Source organism: Microcaecilia unicolor, chromosome 8 (assembly GCF_901765095.1).
Source record: "Microcaecilia unicolor chromosome 8, aMicUni1.1, whole genome shotgun sequence".
Classification (NCBI taxonomy): domain Eukaryota; kingdom Metazoa; phylum Chordata; class Amphibia; order Gymnophiona; family Siphonopidae; genus Microcaecilia; species Microcaecilia unicolor.
Window position 1 is genome coordinate 160,539,281 of NC_044038.1, and position 23,490 is coordinate 160,562,770.

Consider the following 23,490-nt stretch of genomic DNA (forward strand, 5'->3'; position numbering starts at 1 on the left):
CTGAAATGATCGGTCTCCCTGGAGGGTTAGTGAGTGATTTATGTATTTTTGGCAATACATAAATTGTTGGAATGGTCGGATGTGAGACCTGTAAAAAGTCCTTCTCTTTTTGTGTAATGAAACCCATCCTAGATGCAATATCGATAAGTTCTTTAATATCTTTTTGTATGTCCACCGTGGGATCCTTGTCCAAAGGTACATAGAACTCACGATCACCCAGTTGTCTCTTGATTTCGTTGATATAATCGGTTCTGTTCATGACCACAATTCCTCCACCTTTGTCGGCGGGCTTGATGACAATATCATGATTGTTTGCTAACTCTCTGATAACCTGATGCTCAGTTGTGCTAATATTATAGTGGCGTGGTTTTTTATTCCTTTCAAATTTCTTAATGTCTTTTTCTACACATGAATTGAACGCTGTTATCAGAGGATGCATTTGACCTGGAGGTATCCATGTTGATGTTTTCTTAACCACAGATATGTCCTGGTAAGGGGTTGTTGATTTGGAGAAAGACTGTATAATCTGTAGTTTACGTTGGAATTTAAAAAGATCAACACGCGTATTGAAAGCGTTGTATCCAGTTGTAGGGACAAATGATAACCCTTTCTTAAGAATACCTTCTTCAACCCGTGTTAAATTATGTTTGGATAAGTTAAAGATAGGAGTAGATTCTTCTAATATCGGTTGTGGAACCGATTGCTGGATGGATCTCTGTATTGGAACCGCTGGGGTGGGCCCAGTCTTCCTCTGCCTCTGCCTCTTCCTCTTCCTCTTTGGAATGACCTGTTCTGAGACATTTTTTGTGGTGCAAAGTTGGTGTCCTTCTTCCAAAGTTCTTCTAAAAAAAGATCCGTGTGGGATACTGATTGAAGTACTTGTCGTCGTGTTGGGGAGGTCTCACGTGCTGACGAGTGTCTGGAGTGACACGGAAGATGGGAGCGAGAAAAAGGACTACCCAAAGGTGAGGTATAAAGGTCACCAGAGTCGCTCCTAATTCGCTTATGTCTATGTTCAATTGGATGATGTTCAGTGACATCTGCGGGTGGAATGTGTCTGGTGTTAGTATGTGACCTTGGAACATGTGTATTTTTAAACTTATCATTATTTGTAAAATATGGCTTAGCCTTAGAAAATGGATACACTGTACCCTTTTTGTAATCTAACTCATCTCTCCTAAACTTGCTATTTTTGATTTCTTTCGTGTCGTTCCTAAATTTGGCTATTTTGCTATCAACACCTTTAAGTATCTCATCATAATGAGGATCCTGAGTATGTAAAGCATCCAATTTTGTGACAAGCGTGTCCTTAAGGGCTTTATTTTTTGCCTGTGAAGCTTCTGCAATGAGGATCATAAGATCCAGACTGCATTTATTTAAAATAGCACACCACTTGTCTAAAAAGTCCTGATTATCTAAAAACATTGTGGGTGCTTTTGAAATTCTAAGACCTCTAGGTATACGCCTAGTTTTACAATAATTAAGCATGGTGAAAAAATGCAATTCGTTCCTAGTGATATTCTTCTTAATGTTCACAATATCCAGCCATTGCTGCATCACCGATATTCCTGGTGGCGGATGATGTTCCTCTTCTTGATCCAATTGTTGTAAAAGTTGGTTTAAATGGTCATCGCTGAAACTTAAAACATTGGTCCAGCTTTGGAATGCCATGGCAGAGTCCCGGTGCTATAGTCTAAAGAGAATCCACAAAAGGTGGAGAACTCAATAGATCCCACGATGCGTGAAATGAAAAATAAAAAAGGTGGGAATATGAGCCAGGCTGTCCAAAGAATGGAACCAAATTATGTTTAAAAAAACAAAGTTTAATAATTTCCAAGTAAATAATGATATAATAACACATAAAAAATGACTCAAAAATGAGGAAGAGGCAGAGGCAGAGGAAGACTGGACCCACCCCAGCGGTTCCAATACAGAGATCCATCCAGCAATCGGTTCCACAACCGATATTAGAAGAATCTACTCCTATCTTTAACGTATCCAAACATAATTTAACACGGGTTGAAGAAGGTATTCTTAAGAAAGGGTTATCATTTGTCCCTACAACTGGATACAACGCTTTCAATACGCGTGTTGATCTTTTTAAATTCCAACGTAAACTACAGATTATACAGTCTTTCTCCAAATCAACAACCCCTTACCAGGACATATCTGTGGTTAAGAAAACATCAACATGGATACCTCCAGGTCAAATGCATCCTCTGATAACAGCGTTCAATTCATGTGTAGAAAAAGACATTAAGAAATTTGAAAGGAATAAAAAACCATGCCACTATAATATTAGCACAACTGAGCATCAGGTTATCAGAGAGTTAGCAAACAATCATGATATTGTCATCAAGCCCGCCGACAAAGGTGGAGGAATTGTGGTCATGAACAGAACCGATTATATCAACGAAATCAAGAGACAACTGGGTGATCGTGAGTTCTATGTACCTTTGGACAAGGATCCCACGGTGGACATACAAAAAGATATTAAAGAACTTATCGATATTGCATCTAGGATGGGTTTCATTACACAAAAAGAGAAGGACTTTTTACAGGTCTCACATCCGACCATTCCAACAATTTATGTATTGCCAAAAATACATAAATCACTCACTAACCCTCCAGGGAGACCGATCATTTCAGGCAACTGCTCAATTTTAGAACCTTTGTCCATATTCGTAGATTTTTTCTTGAGACCATTTGTACCGTTAATACCATCATTCATCCAAGATACTACTCATATGATCAATATCCTGCAAGATTATGAGGGTTCACTTATAGACACTATACTTGTTACAATGGACATAGAATCACTATACACTAACATTCCGCAGATGGAGGCTTTAAGAATCATTGAAAACACATTACAGGGCAGATCAACACATAGACGTATTCCTAATCATTTGATTTTGACATGTGCAACAATTGCACTTACACAAAATTATTTCGGATTTGAAAGAAATTACTACCAACAAATAAAAGGCACAGCCATGGGTTCAAGTATGGCTCCCGACATAGCCAATCTTTATGTCGGAGATTTTGAGAAACAACATTTGACATCACATCCATTTAAAGAATATATCAAGATCTATCGTCGATATATAGATGACATTTTCATCTTGTGGCAGGGGAGTGAAGACACTCTACATTCTTTTTTTGATTGGATCAATGCTCAGGATCCCAACCTCAAATTTAAATCTGACTATAATAATCACCAGATTAATTTCCTGGATCTCATTATTCGGAAAGATGATTATTTATTCACTACAACCATATATAAGAAGCCTACTGATCGGAATACATTTCTACACTACTCCAGCTATCATAACCCCAAATTGAAAAGTAATCTTCCTTTATGCCAGTTCCTCCGCCTTCGACGGATATGCACAGATTTTGATGAATTCAATCTACAAGCAACATCTATGGGTAATAGATTCTCTGCTAGAGGGTATCCTCAGAAACATATCGAAGCAGGTTATACCAAAGCTTTAGCCCAGGACCGTGAAGAACTTCTTCAACCCAACCGACAAAAGAAAAAACCAGATATCGTTTGTACACTCAAGTACTCTTTTTTGTCCAAACACATCGCTAAGTCCATACGCAAACATTGGCACATATTGGAGGGTCTTGACTGTTTCAATAATAAAGAATTAGTAATTGCATATTCAAGAAACAGAAATTTAAAAGAATACTTAGTCCCTTCTACTTTGCCAGACGTAAGAGATCCTTTAGATAACCTTCATTTAGGACACAGAAGGTGTGGACGGTGCAGCGTGTGCAACCTCTGTATAGAGACAACTTGTTTCATTCATCCAATTACTAATAAAACTTTTATGCTAAAACACTCATCAAATTGCAATACCACTCATGTAATTTACATCATTCAATGTCCATGTTCTCTATTATACGTGGGCAAGACTATCAGATCCATTAAAACACGCATCATTGAACATAGAAGCTGCATATCTAGGAATATTCAATCTGCACCTCTAGTTCAGCACTGGCATGCGGCTAACCACACTATAGCAGATATTAAGTATCTGGTGTTTAAGGTATTTACCAGTAGATGGAGGGGAGGTGACCTTGATAAACTTATACTTCAGGAAGAACAAAGGTTAATTTATAATTTAAATACTATCAGCCCTTATGGCCTGAACAATGAGATAGACTTTCGCCCATTTTTATAGTCTGAATACTCTTTTAATCTAGCTGCTGTTTTGTATTACTAATGCAAATATATATAAGGATTTTTATATTATTATGCACATATTTTATCATTATTATTTCAACATATATATATTGTACAGATTATTTATTGCCTTGTCATTATACATTTCATATTCATCAATTTACATCACAGTATTTATGTACATTTATGCATTGTTTTGATACCCCTTAAACTGATTCTGGTATAACTTATATTTTATCATTTTTCCATATGCTCTAGATATCACATTTACTATATTCTTTGTCCTTATTTATATTATTATACATACATGGGATTTATTTTATTTTCATGTATTTTTTAATTTTTTTATTGTAGGTCATTACCTTTGTATTCCTCAAACTTTTTTTATTATTATATATTTTTATTTTTTCTTTTTATTTTTTCCTATTATTATTTTTCATTGTTCATTATTCTCATTTTATCTAATTTGCAATTTTTATATATATATATATATGTATGCTTTATATATATATATTTTTTTAAATTCTATTTGTAAATTTTGATTCTAATATACCACTTCATCGCTATGGTACTTTCATTTTGTTTAGCATCAACAGTACATTTTCTTTGCACCACGTAGTCACGTATCTCCGCCCTCTTTTTCGTACACCAGTACATGAATCAATTTAACTTCTATATGTCTTCACATACCCTTTGTGCCACGTAGTTACGTATCTCCGCCCACTCTACGTGCGCAAGACGCACGGACGGTTGCACAGCGTTTATGTTTCATGATTTTGAATCAGCTGACACCAATGTCGGTTGATCTTCGCGCGTTTTTTCGCGCCTTTCTGGCTATTTGAATTGTCCTGCAGCTCACTTTTATTTTCATTGCTACTGCTGAGATCGCTGTGACAGACAGACGGTTCACTTGTGCAACGGTCTTTTTCAAGGTATGCGTTTCACGTCTTCTTTTTAATACATGCAGTTCGCTCCTCTAGCGCTGCCGCCGGTTAGTAGTTTTGCTTTATTTGAGTGCGGTCTCCTCTATTATTAACATGGAGTGCATGTTCTTTTTCTTCTTTTTTTCTAATTAACTGGTAACTAGCCTAGCGGTATTTAGTTGGTCTTGTGTCCTTATTATCAATACGCAGTGCGCGTTCTTTGTCCTAAACTAACTTTTAACTAATCTTTGTTTTTTTAGCTAGTCTTGTGTGCTCTACTTACGAATACAATGTTGGAAAAGGCTTAATAGTTAAGTCACGTGACTTTTTTTCTTTAAATGGGTGATATTTAAACTGTTTCGCATGACCATAGGATTAACCACATTCATTAATATACATTTTTTTGCAAAAACCTTTTTCTGTCTTCTACAGACCATTTTTAAGATCTTATCTGCAAGATCTTTGGAATCTTTTATTCACTGCTTGAGATTCCTTTGATGTGTTATATTTAATTTCAACTTGGCCAATAAGGTTAGTTTTTTCATTTCTTTATTAATCCCCATGTATGTATATATTTAAATTTGTTGCCTGGTTTCATTATTTTGCAATTTCTTTTGCCTCTTTTTATTTAATGCTCCTTTCTTCAGTATGTTTTTTGACATATTATTTGGTGCATATATATATAGTTGCATAGTTTTTTCATTTTTTTATTAATCCTCATATATGTATATATTTCAATTTGTTGCCTGGTTTCATTATTTTGCAATTTCTTTTGCCTCTTCTTATTTAATGCTCCTTTCTTCAGTATGTTTGTTTGACATATTGTTTGGTGCATATATATATAGATGTATAATTTTTAATTGGCTTTTTTTTGCTAATAGTATTTAATTTTTACATTATTATTTGTTGCATTTATATGGTTCCTTGATTTTTTTGATAATTTATATATGTTCCTCTTTTAGTATAATTTTAGCTGTATATTATTATTTTTTATGCTTAATTTGTTTACTTATTGTTTGTTTATGTTTATAGACTCCTGATGTAGGCCTCTTCGGCCGAAACACAACGTTGTGTCAAAAAGGAGTCATTTTTTATGTGTTATTATATCATTATTTACTTGGAAATTATTAAACTTTGTTTTTTTAAACATAATTTGGTTCCATTCTTTGGACAGCCTGGCTCATATTCCCACCTTTTTTATTTTCCATGAGAGTTAGGCACCAGGTCTTATAGAATAGTGTCAGAAAACAACAAGGCAAGGAATGCGCCAAATCCAACATGGAAGATATAAAACCAGGAGCCAAATCATATGAAAAGGTAGTCTTTAATGAAGTGAAAATGCTCCCAGGTCAATAACCATCTGTGCCCGACTTGGCCTCCAGGTTCAAGAAACTTGGTTATTTTACATTTGTGCTGGACCAGACTAAGTGAAGTGTGCTGTACACACCAGCTGGTTCATACTGCCCCAGACGCAGCCTGTATTTGTTGAAGAAACATGGCCATGTCGAGCACAGATGTTTATTGATCTGGGAGCATTTTCACTTCATTATAGACTACCTATTTATATGATCTGACTCCTGGTTTTATATCTTATAGAATAGTGTACATCCTGATGTTTATGCAAATTTTAATGAATGCCCATTAATATCAATAATTGGTTGTTAGCACACAATTACTGATGATTCAGAGCTCATTATTCAATTTATTTGCACACACATCTCAAAAGCGTGCCCAAAGTTGGACATGGAACTTCGGGCACCATATATAGAATCCAGGGGAATGAGTATATATGAGAAAGATTCACATGCACTGTTGCCATTGTATGCAAATGTCTCATTCATATTCATTGTGGATATCCTAAAAACCTGATTAGGACTTGGTTGACAACTGCTGCAATGAAGGTTTTCATGAATTGTTCCACACCTTATTGTATCTTTACAAGCAGATCAAAAACTAGAAGCTGTGATGTTCATGAGCTTTGGTAAATTCTCACTATCTGCAAACTTAGGTACCACCATCCTGATCCAAGAGCTTGGGACACAATGTCCTCCACACATCTCTTAAAACAATAAAGACAAAGTGACAGCAAAACACCTGTAGGTTTGTCTGCCTTGTAGTTGGTAATTTATGGTGTGGAGCAATTAGCATCAAACCTTTTTAGCCATTAGTTTAAGAGATGCCTGGAGGACATTCTGATGAATGTGCTTCTTCTTTTGGCTCAAAACCAGTTTTATGTATGTATTGAGATTTGGCAATCATGGGCCCCAGTTTTTATGACCTGCCTGAAGTATGGAAGAACACCATTTTACTTTGCCTTCAATAAATAAACTTCTCAGAAATTCAGATGCCTGAACTATAGCCCTGTTAATAGTTCAGGGCATTTATTTCCATATTTTGCATCACAGTCCAACAAGGAAGTGCATTAGTACACATTAAGGCAGATTTTTAAAACAACATACAAATCATAATTGAGATGTCCAGGTTGGGACAGTAGTATTTTAGAAGAAGATCTACTGATGTAAAGCTTGTTTTAAAATACATGAATGTGCATGTCATGATTACATGCAGTTGGAGCATCCATTTTACAAAGATGAATGTGGACAGCATCAATGGAGGAAACATGGCTACACATCTGTTTGGCAGCACATGCATGTGTATGTAGATATTTAAGAACCTAGATGTATATGTAGTGTCATATAGATGTGTTTGTATGGTATTTTGGGAACACACACATCTATATGCTGCGAGACAAGGAAAGAGTTGCATACATTTGGAAAAATCAATTTGGGGGGAGATTAAGGGGACAACCTCCCTGAATCCCTCCTATAGAGCCTAGACACTCCCACCTAGTCCTACCCAAAGAACACCCTCTATCTATCTATCTATCTATCTATCTATCTATCTTCCCCCCCTAATTCTAGAAAGTTGCATGCCCAAATTTTTGACAAGTGCACACATTTGGGTATGTAACTTATAGATCAGTTGCATGTATAACTTAATTAATTAGCTGTTAATTGGCCTTAGCAACCAATTATTGGCTATCATTGCTGCTATTTGGTTCTAATTGCCATAATTGGACTGTTCAAATTCCAGAGTGTGCAACGTAAAGGGAAGCATGGACCTGGGAGGGGCAATGGCGGGTCGAGGGTGTGTCAGGCACTTATGTGCTATACTTCCATTATAGCATTGTGCTCAGTATGCATCATCCTGGCACCCAACATTAGGCAACCTATACAGAATTAACTGTGTTGTGAATTTCGCCATGTATTTTCCAACTTTCTAAAATCAAGAATTTGATGTGCAAGTGATTTAAATGTCGTTTTATGCACATCCATTTCATAAGTAGAGCTTCTAAAATAAAGGCCATTGCATACATGACATACAAACCACTGTCTAGATAATAGTGGATATTGGATGGAACACTGATCACACTTGGTGGGTAATTCTATAAGGAGTCAACTAGGTGACAGGAACATGTCAATGGCAGTAGTCTAATATGCACTAATAAATGAGGAATAATTATCTAATTATCTCTTCCAACAGCACTAATTGTTCAATACAAATTGAAGAGAGTATTTGGTTTAAATCAAAATAAACAATCACTAAAATAATTGCAGTATTCTAGTCATTTACATATGGTAATGGCTACTTTTGTGAGTTAATAAGCTCTTATAGAATATCAACTAATGAAAAAGTAAGCACCATGCTTCGATGGCATGTACTTTGCAGGTGGGCATATGCATGGATGAAATTTTGACAAACCATGGGCAGATTATGCAAATATAAGTATAAATGATAATATTATATCTGGCTCATATCTAGCGGTCAGCGTTTTTATGTCCACTGCCATCTGTATTCCTAGATATTTAATGCCAAGCCATGTCCGGCACCAGCATTGAATATCCAGTTATATGTTGGCCGCTAAAATGTATGTGTGTAAAGATGGGACTGCTATTTATGCAGTTATCTTCAGTTTCAGTATTTATATATTGCTTAGACCTAAACAGTTTATAGTTTCATTTTACAGGTACTGGGTCTGTCCCTAGTGGGCTTACAATCTAAGTAGTACATTGTACTACTGTTGTACCTTGGGTAAGGGAGGATTAAGTGACTTGCCCAGGGTCACATGGAGGTTAAGAGGGAATGGAACCTGGGTCTCTGAGATCCCCAGGATCTCAACCCACTACTAACCATCAGGCAGCAGTGGGAATTGAACTTAGCTCCCCAGGTCTGCAACCTGATGCACTAACCATTAGGCCACTCCTCCACTCCAGTTAAGGGCTGAATATTTGCAATTATCTACATAAGTGTAAACCCCATCCAGTTTTGGCTGTGGTGCTAATCATGGATATTCACTGGCACTAACTGCTTAAGTGCTGCTGAATATTCGCAATTAGCCATGGAAGAAGCAATTTAAATGGCCAGGAGCCTCTCCGGACCATTTCAATCACTTTGAACATCGGGTGGTATAATTTATTTATGTTCTAGCCAGGGGCGTAGTCAGACTTCAACGGTAGGGGGGTCCAGAGCCGAGGTGAGGGGGCACATTTTAGCCCCCCCGGCACCGCCGACCCCCCCATTGCCGACACCGACCCCCCCCCTGCCCACCATTGCTGACACCTCCAACAACTTTGCCCCCCCGCCGATGACCCTCTCAACCCCCCGCCCGCCATCGCCTACCTTTGCTGGCAGGGGACCCCAACCCCCGCCAGCCGAAGTCTTTTTCCTTCGTTTGGTTTCTGACTGAGTCTGACGTCCTGCATGCTGTATGTGCAGGATGTTAGACTCAGTCAGAAGAAACCAAACGAAGGAAGAAGACTTTGGTTGGCGAGGGTTGGGGACCCCCGCCAGCAAAGGTAGCAGGCGGCAGGTTGGCGGCGGGAGGGGGGGTTGAGAAGGTCGCCGGCAGGGGGGCCCAGGCCCCCGTGGCCCCATAGCAGCTACGCCCCTGGTTCTAGCCCTCTCTGGGTTATTTAAATCGATTTGAACATCCGATGGTATAATTTATATATGTTCTGGCTAACTTTTAGGTTCAGGCATTTATACCACTATAGAGCTGGTGTAAGTGCTTGCACCTTAAACGTAAGTGTGTTTTCTGTCACTTGCACAAGTATTCTGTATAGAATAGACTTGAAATAGGCACTTGCTTATTCTCTTATCTTAGGTGCTCTGTTATAGAATTAGCTTCCATGCAATGAAGCTACTAAGTAGTAAACTTCAAACAAACCAGAGAAAATATTTCTTCACTCAACATATAATTAAACTCTGGAATTTGTTACTAGAAAATATGGTAAAAGCAGTTAGCTTAGCAGGGTTTAAAAAAGGTTTAGATCATTTCCAAAAAGAAAAGTCCATAAGCCAACAGGCAAGGGACGAACCACACCAGACCTATTTAATCTTCCATTCACTCCCTATTGTTCTTTCACTGTTTTGTTCACCGGAGTTGGCAACAACCTCTCCGGATCCATGTAAACCAAATTCAGTCTACTACTAAGTGGGAAAATGTGGGATACAAATGTAAAAAATAATAATAATTATTATTATTATGATGATGGATTTGGGAAAATCCACTGCTTAGCAGCATAAAATCTGTTTTACTGTTCTGGGATCTTGCCAGGTACTTGTGACCTGGATTGGCCACTGTTGGAAACAGGATACTGGGATTGATGGACCTTTGTTGCAGTGGCAACGCTTATGTTCTGATGTCTTAGTCCAAGTTTCACTGACACCTTTTTATCCCATTGGAATTTTATGCCTCTGTAAGTCTCTGTTGCTGTTATAAACTGTTTAAGAGGTAGTTTTATTGCTGCTGAGGAAATTTATTTATTTATTTATTTACTGCTGTCATATCTACAGCTTTTTTATGTTTCTGCAAGAGAACCTTGTGTACAAGTACACAGTAGAGTACATGATTCACAATAATGTGACAGATCCTCTCTTTCTGATTATATGGTGACCCTCACTTACCTGTCTTTTGGCATAAAGAGCTAAACCATAATAAGGGCCCATTTTACTTAACATGATAAATGGTGTTTATTCGTATAAAAAAAAAGATATTTCTAACCACAGCACTTCAAAGTTGGGTACAAACAAATTCAGAAAGACATCAGAGGTCACTGCCTTAACTGTAATATTTTTTAGTAATGGTATCACAACAGTGCTGCTGAAATTTGAATAACAGTGATATAGAGGGGAATAATCGAACAGCGCCAGCGAAATAGATTGCCGGCAATCTATTTTGGCAGAGCCACAAACAGCTGGCTGAACCGTATTATCGAAAAAGATGGCCGGTCATCTTTTCTTTTTCTTTTTTTTTTTTTTGCCGGTCATCTTTTCTTTCGATAATACGGTTTGGCCCGGCCAAATGCCAGAGTTCACCGGGTTTGAGATGGCCGGTTTTGTTTTTCAGCGATAATGGAAAAAAATGCCAGCCATCTCAAACCTGGTGAAATCCAAGGCATTTGGTCATGGGAGGAGCCAGCATTTGTAGTGCACTGGTCCCCCTGACATGCCAGGACACCAACCGGGCACCCTAGGGGGCACGTCTAAAAATTAAAAAAAATATATATACAAATACCTCCCAGGTGCATAGCTCCCTTACCTTGGGTGCTGAGCCTCCCCAAATCCCCCCAAAACCCACTCCCCACAACTCTACACCACTACCAAAGTCCTTATGGGTGAAGGGGGGCACCTACATGTGGGTACAGTGGGTTTTGTGGGGTTTGGTGGGCTCAACACTTACCACCACAAGTGTAACAGGTAGGGGGGGGATGGGCCTGGGTCCGCCTGCCTGAAGTCCACTGCAACCAACAAAAACAGTTTCAGGGATCTGCACACTGCTGTCAGGGAGCTGGGTATGTCATTTGAGGCTGGCAAAAAAGGTTTTTATTTTTATTTTTTTAGTGTGGGAGGGGGTTGGTGACCACTGGGGGAGTACGGGGAGGTCATCCCCCATTCCCTCTGGTGGTCATCTGGTGAGTTGGGGCACCTTTTTGAGGCTTGGTCGTGAAAATAAAAGGACCAAGTAAAACTGGCGAAGTTCTGATTAACGCCGTTTTTTTCCATTATCCGCGAAAGCCGGCCATCTGGTAGCCACGCCCATGCCCGCCCATGTCCCGCCTTGAACTTTCGCCGGCTCGGCGACGGGAAAGTGGTGATGGTGTCGATTATAACGATTTTGCCGCTTTTGAGAGATCGCTGGCCATCTCCTGATTTATGTCGGAAGATGGTCGGCGATCACTTTTGAAAATAAGCCCGATAGTATAGATTGTGAGAAATAAGGGTGCTGGTCTGCATGTGAAGGCAGACACAGCAAGCCAGATTGTCCCATAAATATATCCAGGTGAATATGAATCCTATCTGGAAAATGGAAGGAGGGGGCTTTATTCTGGGCAGAACGAGTACTGATCATAAGAAGGAAAACCTTTCTGTCATTTTCTATATCTAGCATGGAGCCTTAAGCTTGAACTTACTTTGCAGCAGGTTCTTGGAGTAATAGATTCTCTTTAATAAAATGCACTGATGTTTTGTTTAATGAAGGAAGATGAAAAGTTGCCTAGTGGGAAAACCTGAGTGGAAGGTATTTAAAGAAATACCCCTGGAGCATTCAGATCAGTTCAGACTTTGCAATCTGTTCAATGAAACATTCTTTGCATTTCAATGTAGCATTTCAGTTTTCCCTTCTGTTTCTAGATATACAGACTACTTGTCTTAAGGTCTACTAAGGGCTTTATTTAGTTTCTAGTCCTAGAAGGATTTGGCAGGAGTGATGTAGTAGAGAGGGAGGACCTGCCCAGTTCTAGATAAGAAAGGGGAAATTGATAAAGGACTTGAGGAGTCTCAGGGCATTGTTGACCCAAGATGCAGTGGAAGAGAGTAAAGAAAGCGGTGTTCTCAGGTGATCTACCGAAGAACTTTATAGAATACACCTAGGCGTATTTAGTTTTGGTGTCAATTTTTTAGGCATGAGATATAGAATCTAGTCCTAAGCAGGTAAAGATAAATCTGCCTTTTGTGTGTTCCTACCTGGCAAATCAGCTATGAACACTGCCTGCATAACTGACGACTTCTACTGAACTCTGCCCATGAACCACCCTGCTGTTACGTCTGTGCTCACCTCGCCCTCTGGTGGCCAGAACCGATGACTGCTGTGGACCGACACACATTCCAGATTTCAGCGGAGTCCGGTCCGGATCTTCCGGGCTGCCAGACTTGCTTGCTTGGATTGAACCTGCTCAGCACCCATAGCTGCCTGGTGATTGTTGCAGTGAGCTCCAGGTGCTGCTGGGCTTATTAGCCATTTTGAAACCTCTCTGGCTTGCCTTTGCATCGTCTAAGGCCCTGGTATGTTGGTGCTTGTTGCACTTCAGCCTAGTTTGATTCTTGTTCTAGTTCCTTGCCTGATTCTGTTTAGTTTATGTGTAGCTTAGCTTGTATTGTCCTAGTCTTGACTCTTGTTTGTATTTACTGTGTCTGGTTCTGGGTTCTCTGTGTTTCTTGTTTAGTGGCTGCCTGGCAGCTTTCAGCCTATCTTTTGTTTTTCAGTGTTTGGTTCCCTGCTGCAGTGGCTGTTTACAGCTTCCAGGCTTTAGGCTTCTCATTCCCTGCCTGGCTGTCTCTGTATATTCCTCTCCCCTCTGACCCTCAGTCCTGGTAAATCAGGGTTACTATATGGCTCCAGAAAAAGGAGGACGGATTGAGCCAGCCGAGTTTTACTTCAATTGCTTTCAATGGAAGTAATTGAGCCAGCTTTCAGTGGAAAGCAATGGAAGTAAAACCCGGCCAGCTCAATCGGTCCTCCTTTTTCTGGAGCCATATGGTAACCCTTCAGCCTAGTGGGGTATCCAGTCCTGCCTTGCCCAGTAAGCCCTGCCGGCCACTTGCAGCCAGAAGCTCAACTTTTGGTGAAAAGCGGCCAAGTGCAGGTGAAGTTTAAGGGTGCCTGCTCTGCTTAAGTCCTGAATGTTTACCTCTGCTGCAACTCCAGTCCGGAGTTCCAGTCCTGTTCTGCCTATTCTCTGGTGTGGGGTGGTTTTGCCTGCAGTGGGGGGCTCACAAACCAGTTTCCAGCTTTGAAAACGTGACACCTGCACAGTACGAAGTGGGTGGAGTGGATGTTCAGCAGCACTATATGGTTAAGTGCCATTGAGTACCTACGGACAGCCTGCTAAGTGAAGTTTAAGTGGTATGAGCCTCTCCTGCCTGCTTAAACCATGTAATGGGGCAGTTCTGCAAACTGAAAAGTAGTAAATCACCGGGACCGGATGGTATTCATCCCAGAGTATTAATAGATCTGAAAAATGTGATGAGACTACAGTGTAGTAAATTTAAAACTAATCAGAGAAAATTTTTCTTCACCCAACGCATTATTAAACTCTGGAATTCGTTGCCGGAGAACGTGGTGAAGGCGGTTAGCTTAGCAGAGTTTAAAAAGGGGTTAGATGGTTTCCTAAAGGACAAGTCCATAAACCACTACTAAATGGACTTGGGAAAAATCCACAATTCCAGGAATAACATATATAGAATGTTTGTATGTTTGGGAAGCTCGCCAGGTGCCCTTGGCCTGGATTGGCCGCTGTCGTGGACAGGATGCTGGGCTCGATGGACCCTTGGTCTTTTCCCAGTGTGGCATTACTTATGTACTTATGTACTTGTGGAGCTACTGGTAGTAATATGCAATTTATCCCTAAAATTGATTGGACGGTGGCCAATGTAATGCTGATTTTTAAAAAGGGTTCCAGAGCAGAGGAGATCCGGGAAATTATAGACAGGTGAGTCTGACGTTGGTGCCGGGAAAAATGGTGGAGGATATTATTAAGAATAAAATTACAGAGCACATACAAAAGCATGGGCTACTGAGACAAAGTCAGCACGGATTTAGTGAAGGGAAGTCTTGCCTCACAAATCTACTGCATTTTTTCGAGGGGGTGAACAAACATGTGGACAAAGGGCAGCCGGTGGATGTTGTGTATCTAGATTTTCAGAAGGCGTTTGACAAAGTGCCTCATGAAAGACTCCAAAGGAAACTGGAGAGTCATGGGATCGGAGGCTGATGGATCGGAGGCTGATGGATTAAGAGCTGGTTAAAAAGATAGGAAGCAGAGAGTAGGGTTGAATGATCATTATTCTCGATGGAGAAGGGTAGTTAGTGGGGTCCCTCAGGGGTCTGTGCTGGAACCGCTGCTTTTTAACATATTTATAAATGACCTTGAGATGGGAGTAACTAGTGAGGTAATTAAATTCGCAGATGACACAAAGTTATCCAGGGTCATCTCGTCGCAGGAGGAGTGTGAAAGATTACAAGAAGACCTCATGAGACTGGGGGATTGGGCGTACAAATGGCAGACAGGGCCAGTCAAACCCAGTAAGCAGGGTAAGCACTGCAGGGGAGCGCCTGACTTCAAGGGCGCTTTGCAAACAAGCAAGTTCTGCTGAGGCTTTTGTTTTTCAGTATCTAATCTCTGCAGCTCATCTCAGTCTGGCTCCAAAGTGTCCCGTCTCCTCCCCCCTCCCAAGCAGAGAAATATCCTCCTTGTGTTTGTCAGAGGATGTCACTGCTCCAATTGAATCTGGCTCCGAAATAACTTGTGGGAGCTCAGATAATCTCTGCCCTCTGCCCCCCCTGGAAACAAGCGGCTTCAGGGCAAGAAGGAAAGCCTGAGGAGGCTCCAGCACAGGCACTCACTATGCCTGGCTGAGCTCAGGAGCTAAGCAGCAGCATAGTATTCTCTGCAGCCACCCCTTCAACACATTGGGATTGAGAGTGAAACCAGGAGCTGGAATCCAGCCCAGAGAGGGCTCAGAGACAGCACAGCAGAGCCTGGACCCTTGTTTTGTCAGAGACTGCTGTTTAGTGCTGCACCTGACCCACCCTTTTCCATCCCCCCCCCCCCCCCCCCCCCAACACAGCAACTCACAGGTCAGGAGGCCTAGATGCCTGTTTTCAATTCCTAACCATCACCAATCTCCTATCTCTCATTCCCACTTCAGTAACTCCTGTTAGTCTGTCCAACTCAGATTGTAGAATATGTTAGTTTATGCTGATTAAGTCTGCCCTAGCTAGATCCTAAGCTGTGCTGGATGGGAAGGCTATTGTGCTGCATGCAGAGTCTAACTTCTTAGGATTTCAGGTTAATTTTTGAAGAATTTGAAGAGGGGTTATCTCTGTTCTACATGTGTGACTGCAAGGCCAAGTGTCTGAATAGGGATCTGTTTGTTAGATTCTGAAATTTTGATAACACATTGTTTTTCAGAGTTGGCAAGACTGTCTGTTCTCCTAATTTCTGGTCTGTGTGCTAAGTTATTTTTCTTCTATACTGGTGTAATATTTTCAATGATGCCATGGCTGGTAAAAGGGGTGTATCTACTGTGGGGGCGGAGCCATAGTGATCCCATCCCTGGATGGGTAGGGGCGCCGACTAATATACTGCAGGAGGGTGCTAGAAACCCTAGGGCCGGCCCTGATGGCAGATGAAGTTCAACGTTGACAAGTGCAAAGTGATGCATGTGGGAAGGAGGAACCCGAATTACAGCTATGTTATGCAAGGTTCCGCTTTAGGAGTTACGGACCAAGAAAGGAATCTGGGAGTCATTGTGGATAGGACGTTGAAATCTTCAGCTCAATGTGCTGCGGTGGCTAAGAAGGTGAACAGAATGTTGAGTATTATTAGAAAAGGGATGGAAAACAAACATGAGGATGTTATAATGCCGTTATATCGCTCCATGGTGCGACCGCACCTGGAGTATTGTGTTCAGTTCTGGTCGCCTCATCTCAAAAAAGATATAAAGGAATTGGAGAAGGTGCAGAGAAGGACGACAAAAATGATAAAAGGGATGGGACAACTACCCTATGAGGAGAGGTTAAGACGGCTAGGACTCTTTAGTCTGGAGAAAAGGCGGCTGAGGGGTGATATGATAGAGGTTTACAAGATAATGAGTGGGGTAGAGCGGACAGATGTGAAGCGTTTGTTTACACTTTCTAACAATAATAGAACCAGGGGACATAAGATGAAATTAGAATGTGGTAGGTTTAAAACGAATTGGAGAAAGTTTTTCTTTACTCAGCGCATAGTTAGACTCTGGAACTCATTGCCAGAGAAGGTAGTGACGGCATTGGCCTTGCTGAGTTTAAATGGGGTCTGGATAGATTCCTGAAGGAAAAGTCCATTGATCATTATTAAATTTTGGGTTTTTGCCAGGTTCTTGGGGCCTGGATTGGCCGCTGTCGGAGACAGAGTGCTGGGCTTGATGGACCTTGGGTCATTTCCCAGTGTGGCGGTGCTTATGTGCTTATGTGAATATTGGCCCTAGTGTGTTTTAATTTTTTTGTCCTATAAATAAATCTGAGGGATTTTTAGGTCTCATAATAACAGCTGATCACCTGAAAAACAAACGAGAATGCCGAGAGACCTCTTAAACAGAAGCTTTGGTACCAGAATACAGATTAATACTTTCCCCGTTCTTATAAATAAGCCACTGGCTTCTCCATCAACAATTAAGTAAATCACTACCTCTCCCATTTATATATTAACACTGAACTTGGAATTCGACAGGCTGGGCATTGCTCATTATATAATTAATGGAAGCTAGGCAATCTTAAATCAGACTGCAGAAGAAACCATCCATCTACTTGCCCTTAGACTGTCCTAACGCATTAGCTGATTCTATGTGCGAAACTAGAATACTAACTTTGTCTCACAATACATGCTGCTACATTCATGGAAAGGCCCTTCAGTCTACATTTATCAGTGGAAGGTATAAAGCAATGTATCCTTCAGTGAATAAGTTAAATTCATATGGTGCCCTATAGCAAAACCTAAAATGCACTTCCTAGAACAATAGTTAATGACAGCAGATAAAGACCTGTACTGTCCATCCAGTCTGCCCAACAAGATAAACTTATTTTACATGGTATGTGATACTTTATACCCGTTTGATTTGTCCTTGATACCCGAGTTTGATTTGTCCTTGAAGAAGGAAAGAAGGGAAACTGAAATATGAGAGAAAAGTTAAAATATATAGCAGGCCAGAAGCCAAGATGGCCACCATTGGGGTGCACCTGAATATCTCAGCTCTTACTTGGTCCATGGTTCTATTTTTGCACACATTCTCCTTTGTCTAGTCATGATTAAAGAGAAGGGAGGGTGTCTCTTAGAGAACTGAATGGGAATGGGGATTCTGGGAATCCCATGAAACCTGTGGGACTCCCGTGGGGATGGAAGAAATTCCAAGGGATTCCCATGAGGATGGAAGAAGTTAGTGTGATTCCTGTGGGGATGGAAGAAGTTGCCGTGGGATTCCCAAAGGAGTGTAATCAAAATCTGTGGTGACTGTAGAATGAGGCTTGGAGCGTACAGAGAGAGGCAGTTGGAGCACAAGAATGAGTCTTGGAATGCCCAAAGAGGCAGCCGGAACACCAAATTGAGGTTTGGAACACTCATTGGTTGAATAGTGAATATTATCCAAAAAAACTCACGGGAGGCTGGTGGGGTTGGGAGGACACAGATGGCTACGAGCAAATAAATAATTGTGTTAAATCCTGTGGGTATGGGTGGGGATGGAGGAGATTAATTGTGGGGATAGGTGGGGATGAAATTGATCTTGGTGGGAACGGGTGGATATGGGTTAGATTTCTTTCTCCATGCAATACCCTAGTCTCCCCCCTCTAAGCCTTTCCTGTCCCTTCTTAGCATTATAAATTATTTCACTGTTCAAAAATCTCCAAAACATTTGTTTTCATGTTAAGACATTAGCTGCTTCCCCACTCAAGGTCTTATTGCCTGTACCCATCACCCTAGTGCTTAACTTTATCCACCCTTTATAGAATTATCCCCATGTGCAAACCTCAAGAAAATCACCATCATTCCTGAGGAACCACAGAGAAAGTGATATATTCACCTTCATTTTTCTGTTCTTGAATTACACAGTTAAAGTTCATTATATTGGACTCGCCTTAATTGTGTACAGTCTTGGTGTGCTGGTCTTTCAGTATCATGTGGATTAATCACACAGAAGATATGCTTCAGGAAGCACATCACAAGGTCTTTGTTTTGACAGAGCAAGCCTGTTCTATGACTTACAAGTCATTTCTGTTCCTTATACTGATCTCATCAGACAGTGCCTTCTGCTTATCCTGTAACACTGGCTCCTAAAAAAACCCAACATGACTCTTTCATTTTACGCAGTTGTTTTATTTCCCCAGGGGCTCACTTTAAAAACAATTGAACCATTTTCAGAGAAGAGAACTCTTTTGTTCTGTCATTTCAATTTTTAAAACCTGGTTTATTCATTTATCACATATCCTTTTCTCATCATTTTCTTGACATTATGAACTCTGCACTAATATACCCTGGGAAGCAATATGAGTAAACCAGTGAACCAGTAGTGACTGCAAGACCAGCTAATCAAATTTAGAAGCTCCTTCTTCTCCCTCATGCTGGAGATTATTGATATTATAACTTTTTTTTCTTATTGACCAGAAACTTTTTTTCCACCTGGAAACTTCTTTTTCAACAAATACAGTAGCTATGGAAAGTTTACTCCCTATTCCAAAATATTCACCTTTTGTTACCTTGTAGCCTGGAAGTAAAATGCACTAAAACAGTGTTTATTCCATGTATCCAACCATCTTACCCCACTGCAGTCTAGTGAAAAATATGTTCCAGAAATATTAGAAAATTAAATAGAAACAAATGTGGAATAGCATGGCTGGATAGGTGTCCTCCTTATTCTAAATATTTTCTCCGTCTTTCTATAATTTCGCTCCTAATTTTAGGTACATGTGTTATAGAATAGTACCACTTATGCATGTCAGTAGCACCAATAATTGGAAGTTAAGCGTCTTGCGTCTAGGTGTTAGGCCATAACATACAAGCCTCGAGGGCCACGACCCAGTTGGGTTTTCAGGATTTCCCCAATGAATATGCATGAAATCTATTTGCATTCAATGGAAGCATTGCATGCAAATAGATCTCATGCATATTAATTGGGGAAATCCTGAAACCCCGAGTGGGTTGTGGCTCTTGAGGACTGACATTGAGAACCCCTGGCTTAGCGTGTAACTATGAGAGGGGCATACATGTGGGCAGATTATGAGCAGACCATGGGCATGTCTCCAATTTATGCAACCTATAAATTACTATCAGTTGAGTGGACTGCATGGCTTACTGAGGTGCTCCAGTTTATGCCAGTCATTGACCTGTAGTAAGTAGGCACACCTATATTTCGATGTGCCAATGTGGATTTACGCTACTATTGTATAATGGCTTAAGCATATCCTGAAGCCATTATAGAATTAGCACTAAGAATGCCCCATTACGGTGCCTACGTCTTGGTTTCAAGTTATAGCATAGGGTTACCATATAGCTCCAGAAAAAGGAGGACACATTGATCCAGTCCGGGTTTTGCTTCCATTGAAAGCAATGGAAGTAAAACCCAGACTGGCTCAATCTGTCCTCCTTTTTCTGGAGCCATATGGTAACCCTAGCATTGCCCTATTTACGTTCTCTTGTAACCAGTCAGCTTGCACACATGACGTGAATTGGTCTCATCTTGTTAAACTGTATTGATGACATGATGACAGGATAAATTCAGCAGTATTTACACCTATTGGCATCATATGAGTGTTTATTCCGTGCTGGTAACATGATGAAATGGAATCCTGTTTTCTTCATTGGTTACATCATTGTTCTAAGGGTTCCTTCTACAAAGCTGAACTAGCGATTCCAGCACGGCAAATGCCACAAAGCCCATCGGAATTGAATGGGCTTTGTCACATTTGCTGCACCGGAATCGCTAGTGTGGCTTTGAAAAGTAGCCCTAAATCTTTTTGTGGAGTCCACAAGAATATTTTATTTTATCCTTCATCATGCTGAATGTATATTGCAGACCAGTAAGGAAATCGGCCTTACACTGTAAATACATTTGGTGATTTGGAGAAGGATATCAGAATGCGAAGAGATGAGAGCCCTTCTCAGCAATCATGCAGTAATAAGCACTTAAATTAGAATTAATAGGAACACAACCATCCTTTGGTACACAGCTTGGCAAAAATTCCAAAGCTATAATAACTCTGCTTCATAACCCCTGTTAAACAACACTTAGCATTTATTTTTATCATAATCTTTATTTAAAAAGGATTATCTGCTAACCCACAGGGCAATGCCATCTGTCACATGAACTTAAAAATGGCTGGGAAGACTGCGGCAATGCAGCCTATTGACTTTACTTGTTTCAGGGAGCTTTTAGACCACCAGTTTTCCTGACATAAGCTTGAGTCTTTAGCATTGGCCATTGCTTTCTCTAGGAACCAGTGACATAGCTATGGGTGGGACTGGGTGGGCACAGGCCCACCTATTCTTGGTTCAAACCCACCCAACAGCAGCGCCACACTGCTCTCTCCCTCCCTCTCCTCCGCAGTGTCCCAGCATCTCTGTTCCTGTCTCTGAACCCAGCCCTCCCTGGTGAACCTTACAGGTGTCCTCAGTGCCTGCAGCGTTTTCATTCTTGCTGCTTGCGCTGGTCCTGCAGGCTTCCATCTGCCGTGTTCTGCCAGACAGGAAACAGGCTGTCGCGTTTGACGCGCCTACCTGCTCTCCCGCGGTGGAAGACGGGAGTCGGCGGCCTCCGCGGCGCGGGAGGACGGCTGAGGGATCCCTGCGGCGGGGCCGGCGCTGCCGCGGGACTGGCGGGCCAGGCTGGGACCTGCGGCCGGCGATGGCGACCGCCGGACTCTCGGGTGGAGGAAGCCGGGCCGAACTTCGCGCCGCCCAAGATGGCGGCGCTGGGAAGCGGGAGCTGAAGTCCTCTTCGCTCCGTAGCTAGGGGGCTCGGGAGCTCCGCCTACCGGTTCCGTATTGGAGGACCAGGGGATGACTCCGCCTGGGAGATCGGGCAGAGCCAATCCGAGGGGCCCTGCCGACTCCCAGGTCCGGATTGGCGGGTTTCTCCCGTGGGGGCGGGGTGGCGCAATATTTAAACTCGGGAGCTAGCTGACATCGGGGCTTCAGGTTCTGTTCCCGAAGCCTGTGTAGTGGATCCGTGAATCGTCTATCCAGAGACTTTATTGATCCTCAGCTACGGATTGCTAGCCGTCCATGCTAGCCGTCTATCCAGAGACTTTACTGATCCTCAGCTACGGATTGCTAGCCGTCCATGCTAGCCGCTTATCCAGAGACTTTACTGATCCTCAGCTACAGATTGCTAGCCGTCCATGCTAGCCGCTTTTCCAGAGACTTTACTGATACCCAGATACGGATTGCTAGCCGTCCATGCTAGCCGCTTATCCAGAGAATTTACCGATACCCAGATACGGATTGCTAGCCGCTTATCTAGAGACTGTGCTGATACTCTCCTGCCCAGGGCGTGTCCTGAGCCGGACTGCTGGTTGCTGATTGCCGTTATCTCCCGACTCTAGCCAGGCCAGTCCGTCAACCCCGCGGTTCCAGCAGTCCTGCTGGCCACCTGCAGCTGGGGGCTCAACCCTTGGTGAACGGCGGCCGCCGCGGGTGAAGATTCGGGGTTGCACGGCTGTCCTCTGAGGGCCTTCGGGGCCTTGTGGGACCTAAGGGCTCACCGACGTAAAGACAAGACACAGGCGATGACAATAGCGAAGGCGGGATGTGGCAGATGGAAGCTTGCGGGGCCAGCGCAAGCAGAGAATGAATCGCTGCAGGCGCCAAGGACGCCTGTATGGTACACCGGGGAAAGACGGGGTTCAGAGACAGGAGTGCAGATGCTAGGATGCCACAGAGGAGAGGAGAGAGATGTGGGATAGTTGAAAAAAAATCTGTGTTTTATCAAATATCTCTGGGAACATATTGGTGTGGGGGGCACATGTGCGTGGAAGGGCCCATCCAATTTACCTCTGGGCCCATCTGAAATACTGAGTCTGACTACACCTTTGCTAGGAACAATATTTTTATGGCCCTCCAATCTGATTTTCAGGAGTGAGAACCCAGTACAAATATCACAGTAAATATACATTTACAATTCCGTGCAATACAGGGTCAGATTTAGACAAAGGCAGCTGCTTAGTGTGCCATATTTTGAAGGCAACTGATATTGGGACTAATTGTAGTCTGATTCTAGGGCCCTGATCTCAAAGTTCTGGGATAGAAACCTCTCTTTCCCACTGCTGTCCAATCCAGGCACAATATTTTAAGTCTAGCATTGGTGCAACAGGGATGAAAAAGTTAGTGTTCCTTTTTTGAAACTGCACAGCTCATAGTCAGTATCTCTTTATTTGGACTTCAGTTTTAGAGACTGGCTGCTGTTAGGTAGATGTTTTCTCAGGGACCTAAGCTCTTTGAGCCTGCAGGTACGCAGTCCTGGTAGCAGATCTCTTCCCCAATGAGAATACAGTACTGTCCTGGT